We start from the raw sequence: 11,386 nt of genomic DNA on the forward strand, positions 1-11,386 counted from the left end.
ACCATCCAATTGAGACATCTATTCTTACTTGTGAAACCACAAAGTAACACTTTATATTTTTATAATATAAATTTATTACAGTTGTCTCAAATGGTTTTCACAGGATCTGCAGTTCGTCTACATTTTCTATTCTTACAGCCCGCTCCCTAGCTGTCTGTCCACCCCTGTCTAGATCGTCTATCCGCTCTCGTGGTTCAACCTAAACTCTCTCAATCTATTCAAAACTAACTACATCACGTGTTCTTTTACATCACCCCATTACGTGTCTCAGACCAACCTAATGTCCTCATCTAGTTATTTGTTTATCCAAACTCAAAATAATGTTTACATCTATTTTTATTTTCGCATTCATTTTGCGATTCGACGTCAATCATTTCTTCCCCAATTTAATTGTTTATTCTTCTAATCATAATAACTGATCCAGCAACCATCCGTCACTCAGATCAATTAATAATAATAATAATAATAATAATAATAATAATAATAATAATAATAATAATAATAATAATGTTTTGACCCTTTGGACCTGCTTGCCACAGTTAATACAGATACTACGCTATGATCACAGCCTAAAAGGGTCATAACATTACATGAAGAATTCTTGATAAAATTATTTATATAAAAAACATTAAATGATTTGAGTGCCATCAGCTATAATCAAAATCAAAACCAAAACTTATGAAGAATTTTTGGTAAAATTATTTATGACAAGAAATGGGAGTACGTAACAATTAAACGACTTGGATGTAAGCGTGACACAGAAAATAAAACACGTTTCAAAATTAAAATACGCAAACCGCGTTTTTCAAAATAAGGGAGGGAAAAATAAAAAAAATAAAGGGGGAGTTAGCTGGCCGGTTCTGCACTCTCTTTCTCAAAGCTGTATCCAGGGATTTAAAAAGAAATAAAAAAATATGTACATTATTAAAATAAAGTTACGCTGCGTTCCGTTATGAGTGAAAAAACAAACAAACAAACAAACAAACAAACAAACAGGGAAACGATTAAAATAAAGCAACGTTATAATATTTCTGAAAATCCTACAGTTTAATCACGATCACACCTAAGAGACATTCCCTCTGCTTAGAAAGAAAACCTCCTCAATCGAACGTGAATAGTTTCCAAGACCTAGAGATGGAATGTGGAGCGAGCACGATTTCAGGATTGATGTTTACTGGTTACGTTTATTTTGTTTACTGTTTTGTTTCTTGAAAGGACGATAACCAAATTCTCAAAGTTATCGATTAATTCTTAAGATTCAAGTCATTGAAAAATTATTTCAAGATGGCGGAGGACTGCTTTGATCTTTTGAAAAGACACAGTAAAAACAAAATAATTATGGAATATTGGGTACATAAAAAATGCACACACACATAAATCAACACAGGTGCACAGCAACAACAAAATAATTAGGGAATATCGGGAACTTCAAAGGAATATATATATATATATATATATATATATATATATATATATATATATATATATATATATATATATAATGTGCATGTATATTATGCATATATATATAAATTTTAACCATAGAATAGTATTATAATGTGTAAAAAAGCCAGCAAATTTTCACGTAGTTTCATCCCATAAAACCAAAGATATGAGCATTTCAATATTCAATTTGGCTACCAGTATAGAAATATCCATATATTGCTTAAGCAAAATTCATCCCAAATCAGCAAAAGTGAAGCTGGCTTGTCAGGACAATATATATTCAAATGTAGGCAAATTTGAGCATATTTTATTGGTTTGAAAATATAGTTTTTTTGTTTTTTTTTACTAATTGGCATAAAAGTTTAACCATAGAATAGTATTATAATCTTCAAGAAGCTTGTAAATGTTCATGTAGTTTCGTCCTATAGAACCAAATATATATATATATATATATATATATATATATATATATATATATATATATATATATATATATATATATATGTAGAGGTAGATCGAGGCAAAAAGAGAGAGGGTATAGCGCGTTAACGAGAAAAATATCTATCTATCTATCTATCTATCTATCTATCTATCTATCTATCATTCTTTCTATCTCATTCTCCTTTTCTCTCTGTCCCTCATCATTTTTTCCTTCTCGTTAATGCGCTATACCTCTCTTTCTCTCTCTCTCTCTCTCTCTCTCTCTCTCTCTCTCTATATATATATATATATATATATATATATATATATATAGAGAGAGAGAGAGAGAGAGAGAGGTATAGCGCATTAACGAGAAGGAAAAAATGATGAGCGACAGAGAGAAAAGGAGAATGAGATAGAAAGAATGATAGATAGATAGATAGATAGAGGTGGGGAGAAGAGTGGCATGACAGGCACCTGTTTGACCACAAGAGAAATTCTTCGTTCGTGCTAGTCACTGATATGTTAATGATGCCAGGCCTCTGCACCTGTGTGTTTCTTCAGACAACGTTTATTAAATTCAGAGAAACATCCGTCGATAAAAAGTACGGCGATTGTTGCTAGGAAATCTACGTCTGTACACAAATAGTCACTAAAGGCGTAATCATTTCCTTAAGAACAGAACAAGCAGATAAAATAAGAAGATAAAATGCCAACTATTCGTCAACCAGACTGGTAAAATTTATTTTCCAACAGAATAATTTTGCGCAACTTTTATGTCTTTTGTAACGAATATTAGAATTAAAATATGACGCTACTAATGTAATAAAGCGCAGGTGCGCGTATGTAAATGCATGCAAAGTAACGTTAACGGTAGGGGGGAAAAAGTCCATAAAAAAGAGAAAAAGAACGACCACAAGAGAGACGAGATAACGTTCGAGATCTTGAGAGAGAGGTAGAGAACATAGTAGACCACGTGGTTGACGCCACGGCCGTAACGACGGGAAAATAATTGTCGTTGTCTATAATACAAATCTCGTCTGTCTGTTTAAATGTATGTATGTATGTATGTATGTATGTATGTATGTATGTATGTATGTATGTATGTCTGCCTAAAACTTTCGACAGAGGGGACGGATTTTCACGAGATCGGTATCGTTTTGAAGCCGACCCTTCGGACGATAAATATCGAAAAATTGCCTAAAAACATTAATTTCCTAAATTTTTATAACATTTAAAACGAATTCAATGTACAACGTCTTTTGCGCGTATTGACGCATGCGTAAAACAATCTTTTTTTCACCCCTCCTTGTAAAAAAGAGAGCCTTTAAGGATGAAGGAATGAATGTTTTTGCCCAAGTTTTAGATATCTGTCGTCCAAGATGTGAAGCTTCAAAATGATACCGAAGTCGTGAAAATACGTCGCCTCTGTCGAAAGTTTTTGCGAGAATACAAACACACAAACACACACATATTTATTTTCGCTTTTATATATATAGACTAGCGGGGGGTACCCGGCGTTGCCCGGGTGTTTAGAGGTGTGTGTGCTCGGGCGGGGGCAGGTTGTGTTAATCAAAACATAAGAATAAGCGAAGTAAATATTTTTAAATATTAAATAGTAAATTATTAAATATTTTATATAAAATAAATGTTAACACTTAAAAAAATCGAAAAAAAACACAAAAAAACTAACGTAAGGCAAACGAACGATGTTAAATGTAAAAATCGGAAAAACAAAAACAAAAAAAAGAAAACGCGAATATGATGGAAATAAAACAGAAAAACGAACGTTAAAACTTCTTTAAAAAATCTGAAAAATAAAAACCAAAAAAAAAAAACAAACAAAAACATAGAACGTGAAAAATGGCTTAAATAACCCTGTTTCAATATTAAACCTTTAAAAATCGAAAAAAAAAGACATCTCACACCACGATTCAAACCCAAAACCTTCAGATAATGAGACCGCGCTCTAATGAACTGAGCTAAGACGACGATGACAAAAGTAGGTCGGTTTTTTAAAATATTTAAACTAAATCATGTTGCGACGTCATTTGTGCATGCGTAGAAGCGAACTTGTCATGTAAGGACGGTTTTTGCTGCCCCCTCCCTGTAGAAAACTGATGATTTTAGCGTGAAAGAATTAATGTTTTTAGCCAATTTTTCGATATTTGTCGAGCGAAGGAACGAGCTTTAAAATGATACCAATCTCGTGAAAATCCGTGACCCGTGTCGAAAGTTTTTGCGAGACATACAAACATACATACATGCATACATACATACATACATACATACATACATACATACATACACACATTTTCGCTTTTATATATATAGATAACCAGATAATCATATACAAATACAAATAAGATTAATATCGATGATTTATAAGCAGACGTGCCTTCGGGCAGCGATAAAAGTGAACGACATGTTTGTTCTCAGGGAAAGACGTTATAAAAAATGTCACAGATATCTCTAATATTTTTTCATTCAACCTAGACGCTTAGCGAAGTAAAAAAATTATTTAAAAACCCGTGAAACGCCGACAGACGGATAGAATAAAATGACATGCAAATACTGGCTGTTCTTCTATGAACAAAACGGATCTGTAATCGTGTAACATTACACACGTTTACATCACGTAGACCCAACACAAGGAACATAGGACAAGTAATAACTCGAGTTCACTTTTTTGTGTAACAACGACATTTATTTATGGGTACTTTCCAGAATAAACCGGAATATGCTCCTTCTGTTTAACCTTTTGAACGCCGTTTCGAACGTGCTCTCGAACATACTCTCAAACATGATCGTCGGTCTGTGTACACGTTCTTTTTATAGTTTTTTCTTCATTTATGGCTATTGGCATATGCACGCCCGTACCCTGTTGCAATTATACCAATGTTTTTGCTTTGAAAACGAAATACTTTATAGATAAAGCCTCGATGATGGTGAGGCGGAGGCTGGAATTTGAGACAGCAAGATTAGCAGTGTTATTATTATTATTATTATTATTATTATTATTATTATTATGTTTTTTGGGGTGGGGTGGGGTGTCATGTGTTACTAGATGTTGGTAAATGGAGTTGTGAGGGGATGAAAAGTGACATGTAAGGCGGCGAGAAATACTAGTTCTTGTCATGACAATGTATGTATTGTTAGCGGAGACACGTTCTTCCATTGGTCATTTAAAGACATATACGGCATTTCTAATTATTCATGTCTAACTTGAGCAAACAAACCTATCGTCAATCAAGCTTGATAAAAAGAGCGGAGTCTATCAAAATGTTTTTTAAAACGGTTTTAATCGATTTTCTCAATAAATTCATCAATTTAAATTTTGTCAGTATTTACGTGCCCGACGAAGATTGATGAGAGTCGAAAACATCGCAGATATAGAGAGTTCCTGTTCAGACTCGAGCAGAACATTAGGTCATTGGCGCGCCAATTCGAAAGGATAGACCAGATAAGAAACAAATAGGAATGGTCATTGTTGTTTAACTAAACATGCATTGAAGGATATCGGAACACACACACACACACACACACACACACACACACACACACACACACACACACACATATCAGTTTTCTACTTACCATTAATAAGCCGACTAAAGTTAGATGAAAGCAAGAAAAAAATAACTGAACACAACAGGTTATTAGACAAATTCTGCTTGGTTTGTAAAAGAGACTATCTAATTTACATACGTTTTTATGGTGTGCAAATACACACATATATAAATTACAAGGTGCGTCCCAAAAGTAATGCCCCTATTTATGTAAAATAAACAATAGACCGCCCATTGCACTTTGTTCCTAAACAAAAGGCTAAGCATACTACTACTACTACTACTACTACTACTACTACTACTACTTATAATAATAATAATAATAATAATAATAATAATAATAATAATAATAATAATAATGAGAGACGGTTATCACCTCTCCCTTGATAAGCACGGAAAAAGATCATTTGATCTTCTAAACACATGACATTTGCTCCTTACTTCGGAGCAGACCTATTTTTACGGCTACAGATATAAAACACAAAGGAAGATACGCCCCCTCCCCGCTTTTTGTACGTGTGCCACTATAAACTGGCACCGCACCAGATAAGTGAGGAGGGTCAAGGAGGAATGTAAGCACTAGGTGGACCTCTGCTGGTTGGAGTAGAGAAAGCACTAGCTAGAACTCTGCTGGTTGCGTTGAAAGAGAACTAAGCCCCTGGGAAGGCTTATTGTCACTCAAATTCCAGTGGAGACCAATGGTCGCTGCCAACAAGAAATCAATGGTAATCTGCTGTTGCAATAACGCAAATTCTTTTACAAAAGTTATCGAAAGAGGTAGAGAGTATTGGAAATCTGAGGAGACTTGTTGTCACTCAAACTCCAGTGAACAGGAACGTCACCCGAGTCAATCACCCCTTGCACATCAGCAGCTATTGGGAACGAAGGCATTGGAACTGCTTAAACCAGGACCTTCTTACTCCATCTAGACCAGGTGTCTTCTAGTTCGTCATCTTTCGAAAGCCAGCCTTCACGTTTTCAAAAGTTACCACAACGTTCTCCATCTGCTGCATTGCTGAGAATCTTGCTCTGGCATCTCCCAAATAGCTAGCCTTATCATTGTATCACTTCCCGACAGACCAAATCCCACTCCAGAACTCTCTGGTATTGCTACATCCAGCCACCTTGCTACCACTTAATTCCTCATACATCTGAGACTGGTTGTTCCGGAAAAGGTTATTCTGCCGAAAGGCAACACCTTTCTCAACAAACTTCCTAATTTTTACACTAGCAACACGGACCTTCTCTTTCAACATCGCCCCTTTTCCCGCCAAACTATACTTCCTTTCAAGCTTGTCTTTGGCTTTCTGTCCTAATAGGCAACTAGAAAATACCGTCCCATTTGTGGTCGGAAGAAGATCGAAAATTTCTCGTTATCATCATAAGTGATCTGTTATTTTATATTTTTTAATTAATATCCTACCGTTATGAGAAGTGGTTAAAATTGCAATTACGGCTTCAGATTAAAAACTTGCCGTAATTAAGATGGGATTTAATTAGTAAGGATGGATTCTACGTTGCAGTCTACAGCATCCTTATCTCTTCAATCACGCCACTGTTTAACCACGGCTACCGAGAGAGTAGGCCAGTGAACATGACAGCGTGACGTCATTACCAAATCAATGTGTAGGTAAAGGCACGAAGGTGCCTAAAATTTCCGGTGTTTAACCACGTGGCCTTAAAAAATATTTTTCGTTGCCTTATATTTGTGGCTGTTGTAATTATGTTTTTTATTTTCCTAAAGAGAAAAACAATTCTTCATTTAGATTATTATTACAATTATCATAATTGTACATTGGGGTAATTTTAATCTAACAAAATATAACGGCAAGTGAACTTGTTTTCGCACTTTTATTTCTATCGAAGGAAGTCGAACATTTCATTTTATTTATTTTTTTTAAACTGCAAAACAAACAATTTTTGCATGAGAATATTTTTCAGTCCGTTTATTTTTTATAATAAATAAAACTTTTCATTGAGTATTTCCAAATATTTTAAAGTTAGAAGGATTTTCACGACAATTTTTTGTTTTATTTTATTTATTTATTTATTTATTTTTTTAACTAAAACGATCGATGAATTCAATATTGTAGCACCGGGCGTAATTTATTACTTTGAAATATATCTAAAACTTAAAAGTTTTTGTTTGTTTGTTTTATAACATTTTATCTATAAATAATTTATTTGACTGAAATGGGAAATGTAATAGGAAATTCTGCATTCTCTCCTGAGACATACGAACACAAATTCATCTTAAAAATTCATTAACTGATCAGTTTTAATTAAAGTTTTATATAAATTAAAATAGAGTGTATTAAATTTTAGTTAACATATTTTCTTGTGTTTTGTCTTATAAATAAATGTTGTACGCACCGTGCTGAAATAATATTATTTAAAAAGCCATTCTTAACAGGAAGGGGGCTTTGTAACTATTCTACACTTTCACCTAACAATTTCATGAAAAAAAAAGATACCATAAAAATTTAATTTAATTTGAAAATCCTATCTAAAATATAGCACGGTGCGTACACTGCACAATCACCATTATTATTATTATTATTATTATTATTATTATTATTATTATTATTATTATTATTATTATAACAACAACAACAACAACAACAACAACAACAATAATAATAAAAAGGTACTTCACGGGGAATGCGGATCCTGCGTAAACGGGTTTTAATTTAATGGTTGCTCCCTAAAACGTGCATATGCGTTTTCATTGGTTTATTTAATCATGAAAACTTTTTTGAAGGTACTATTTGAGGCAAAAAATGGCCAAAAGCATTATTTGAATATGTATGAAAAAATAAATGTAACAAAAAATAAAAAAATATTAGCGTGGAAAATATAATATAATAATAAAAATAAATTAAAACGAAATGAAAATAAAATAAAAACAAGCACGAAATAAAAGTATGAATCAAATTTAATTAAAGAAATAAAAAAATTCAAAAAAATAAAATACATGCTCGATTACAAAAAAGTATATGAGATATATACGAAGAAATTGAAAGAAAACCTCAGGGAGCAGCCATTAAATTAAAACCCGTTTACGCAGTACCAAAAAAAACAAAAACAAAAAACAAAACAACAACAAAAAACAAAAACAAAAAAAAACTGTAGATGACATCGACTGGTTCCACACCAACTAGTTGTGAAGTGTCAGGGAGGATGGAAAGTCCGAGGTGGGAAAGTACTAGCCAGACCTCCATTGGAAGTGTGCAGTTCAAATCTGGTACCTTGAGGAGGCATTTTATCACACAAACCGCAGGAAACACCAATGACCGATGACAACGAGAAATTAATGGCAAACGGCTATCGCATGCAGTCATCTGCACGAGTGGTCAAGAGGTGGATAACGTTGAAAATCTGGGGAGACTTGTTGTCACTCGGTCTCCAGCGAATACCACAGGTTACTGCCAGTGAGCGATCACTGATGATGGCCTGTGAGACAACTCCTAGTGAGTGAAATAATAATAATAATAATAATAATAATAATAATAATAATAATAATAATAATAATAATAATAATAATAATGCCCCCTCCCAAATTCACCACCACCCAGTAGATGTTTACTATATTTTCTTAGGTTTTAACCAATGTTCACAATATGGTATGATTGTCTTTTAGTAGGTATGTGAACTTCATTTCTGTATTCATGTATTCTGCACTGATATGAAAATGAAGACTATAGCGGAGTATCATGTAACTGATGAAAATAGCGGAATATCATGTAACTGATGAAAATACGCTACACGTTTTGATGAAAAATAGGGGGGAAAATGAACATAGAAGAACAGAAAACAAAACTTTAAATATAATTTCTGTATTAAAAGTAAGTTATTTAAATATTTCAACATATAATCTTGTTTGGAAAATCCAACTTGGCCACTCTGGATAGGAACAAAAATAAAAATTGTCCTAGTCATGAAAGATTTCTCCTCCACCGGCCGAGGACAGAAAAGGTTAATTGTAGCATCAGAACAGATACTACTACATTGTGATCTTGTCCTGAAGGCCAAGAATTGTTTGTGTTTTATGTTTCTTTAATTGTTTGTTCCCTTAATTCGTAATTCAGTTTTATAAGTATTAGATTGTATGTTGCTTTAAAATTACGTAATTCTACGTAGAGAATATTTATATTTTATATTGAATAAAGTTCAGTTTCATTATTAATCAAATTGTGTTACTTTCGTTTCTTTTTATTTTAACATGTTTTAATGCTCTTTATAAAAATGCCGTCATATGGTATCGACAGTAACAGTTCGACAAATCTCACCTACATTGCCTGCAGGCATTTTTCAGTTAACAGGCCTTTTATATCTCGGTGGCCGTGGTTTAACACTTTCCTCAAGACGCCTTTATCCGTACGATCTTCTGTCTATTTTTCCCCTGTTTTTCTTCGGCATCAAGCCAAGACGATAAAATAAAAAAGAAAAAGTACAATGTCGCGTATAGAAGCATATTAAGCTCCGTAATAGATATGTTCTCTATCACGATGTTGTGAATTATGCCTTGAACTATCTTCACCTCGCCTATCACTTTCCTCCGATCAATACTCTTCATGTTTGGGATATCTAGGATCTCGCTACCAATATACGGCATGATCACGTTTGACACACCGATTCCCGTCAGATCACCTTAGATAAGCAACGATGATCCTGGTCAGTACCAGATGGGTGACCATATGGGACTTGCAGGTGCCATATGTACTCGCCGCTTATCTCAGCATTGTTTCCAGTCGTCCGGGACTTTTCCTTGCCACTGGACTCAAACAGCGCCAATTCATCATCGGTTATAGCTGATGGCACTTAATTCACCTATTTTTTTTTTTTATAAATAATTTTATCAAGAATTCTTCATAAGTTTTGGTTTCGATTTCGATTATGGCTGTAGGAACTCAAGTTTTTATTTCAGTTTCGATTCGAGCTAATGCACCCAAGTCATATAGATATATTTATTTTATTTTTGAAATCGCAACTTTATCATATATAAAAATCGATAGAATATTAACTCTATAATAATGTATATGAAATCTGCCAGAATTAAAATATCATAATTAAGCGTGCTTTACTGGACGTTCGTACTAGCTTAGATAAATACTTTTGCAGTTTTATCAAAAAAGCTATAATATCAGAGCGTCTCCATTTACACTGAACATCTACAGAATACCAGCATCAATATATTACACATGAACGAGGAATTTCCACAGGTCCCGCTAACAACAACAACAACAACAACAACAACAACAACAACAACAACAACAACAACAACAACAACAACAACAACAACAACAACAATAATAATAATAATAATAATAATAATAATAATAATGATAATAATAATAATAATGATAACGTTTACTGCTTATGTTTATTTTGTTTACTGTTTTTCGAAAGGATGATAACCGAATCATCAATATTATCGATTAATTCTTAAGATTCAAGTCACTGAAAAATTATTTAGAGATGGCAGGGGACTGCTCTGATCTTTTTAAAAAACACACAGCAACAACAAAATAATTATAGAATATTGGGTACATCAAAAGAAATGCATATATATATATATATATATATATATATATATATATATATATATATATATATATATATATATATCAACACAGGTGCACAGCAACAACAACAGCAACAAAAAATTAAATATCGGGAACTTCAAAGGAAATATATATATATATATATATATATATATATATATATATATATATATATATATATATATCAGGTGAGCAAGAAAGTTATTGTGGTTTTTAATTTTTAAATTCAGATGAACATATCTCGGCTCAAAAAAATATCTGTTGATCGAAATAAGCACTGTCAGAATCAACACATTTTTGCCAACGCAAAACAAGTGTATTTATGCCAGCGACGTAAAAATCTGTCGTTCTGGTGGCGATAAAGTCGCTAAAGGTGTTTTTGACATC

The 11,386-nt window shown here is 33.1% G+C and overlaps 1 non-coding gene across 1 annotated transcript; it reads left to right on the forward strand.

The window, feature by feature from the left end:
- The first annotated feature begins 5,781 nt into the window (after positions 1–5,781).
- On the forward strand, positions 5,782–5,896 carry LOC145258565 (U6atac minor spliceosomal RNA). The gene has a single exon (XR_013864107.1). It is a non-coding gene; the product is annotated as a U6atac minor spliceosomal RNA (small nuclear RNA).
- Positions 5,897–11,386: the final 5,490 nt, after the last annotated feature.

Source organism: Euprymna scolopes, chromosome 33, assembly GCF_053919585.1.
Source record: "Euprymna scolopes isolate OS-2025 chromosome 33, ASM5391958v1, whole genome shotgun sequence".
NCBI lineage: Eukaryota > Metazoa > Mollusca > Cephalopoda > Sepiida > Sepiolidae > Euprymna > Euprymna scolopes.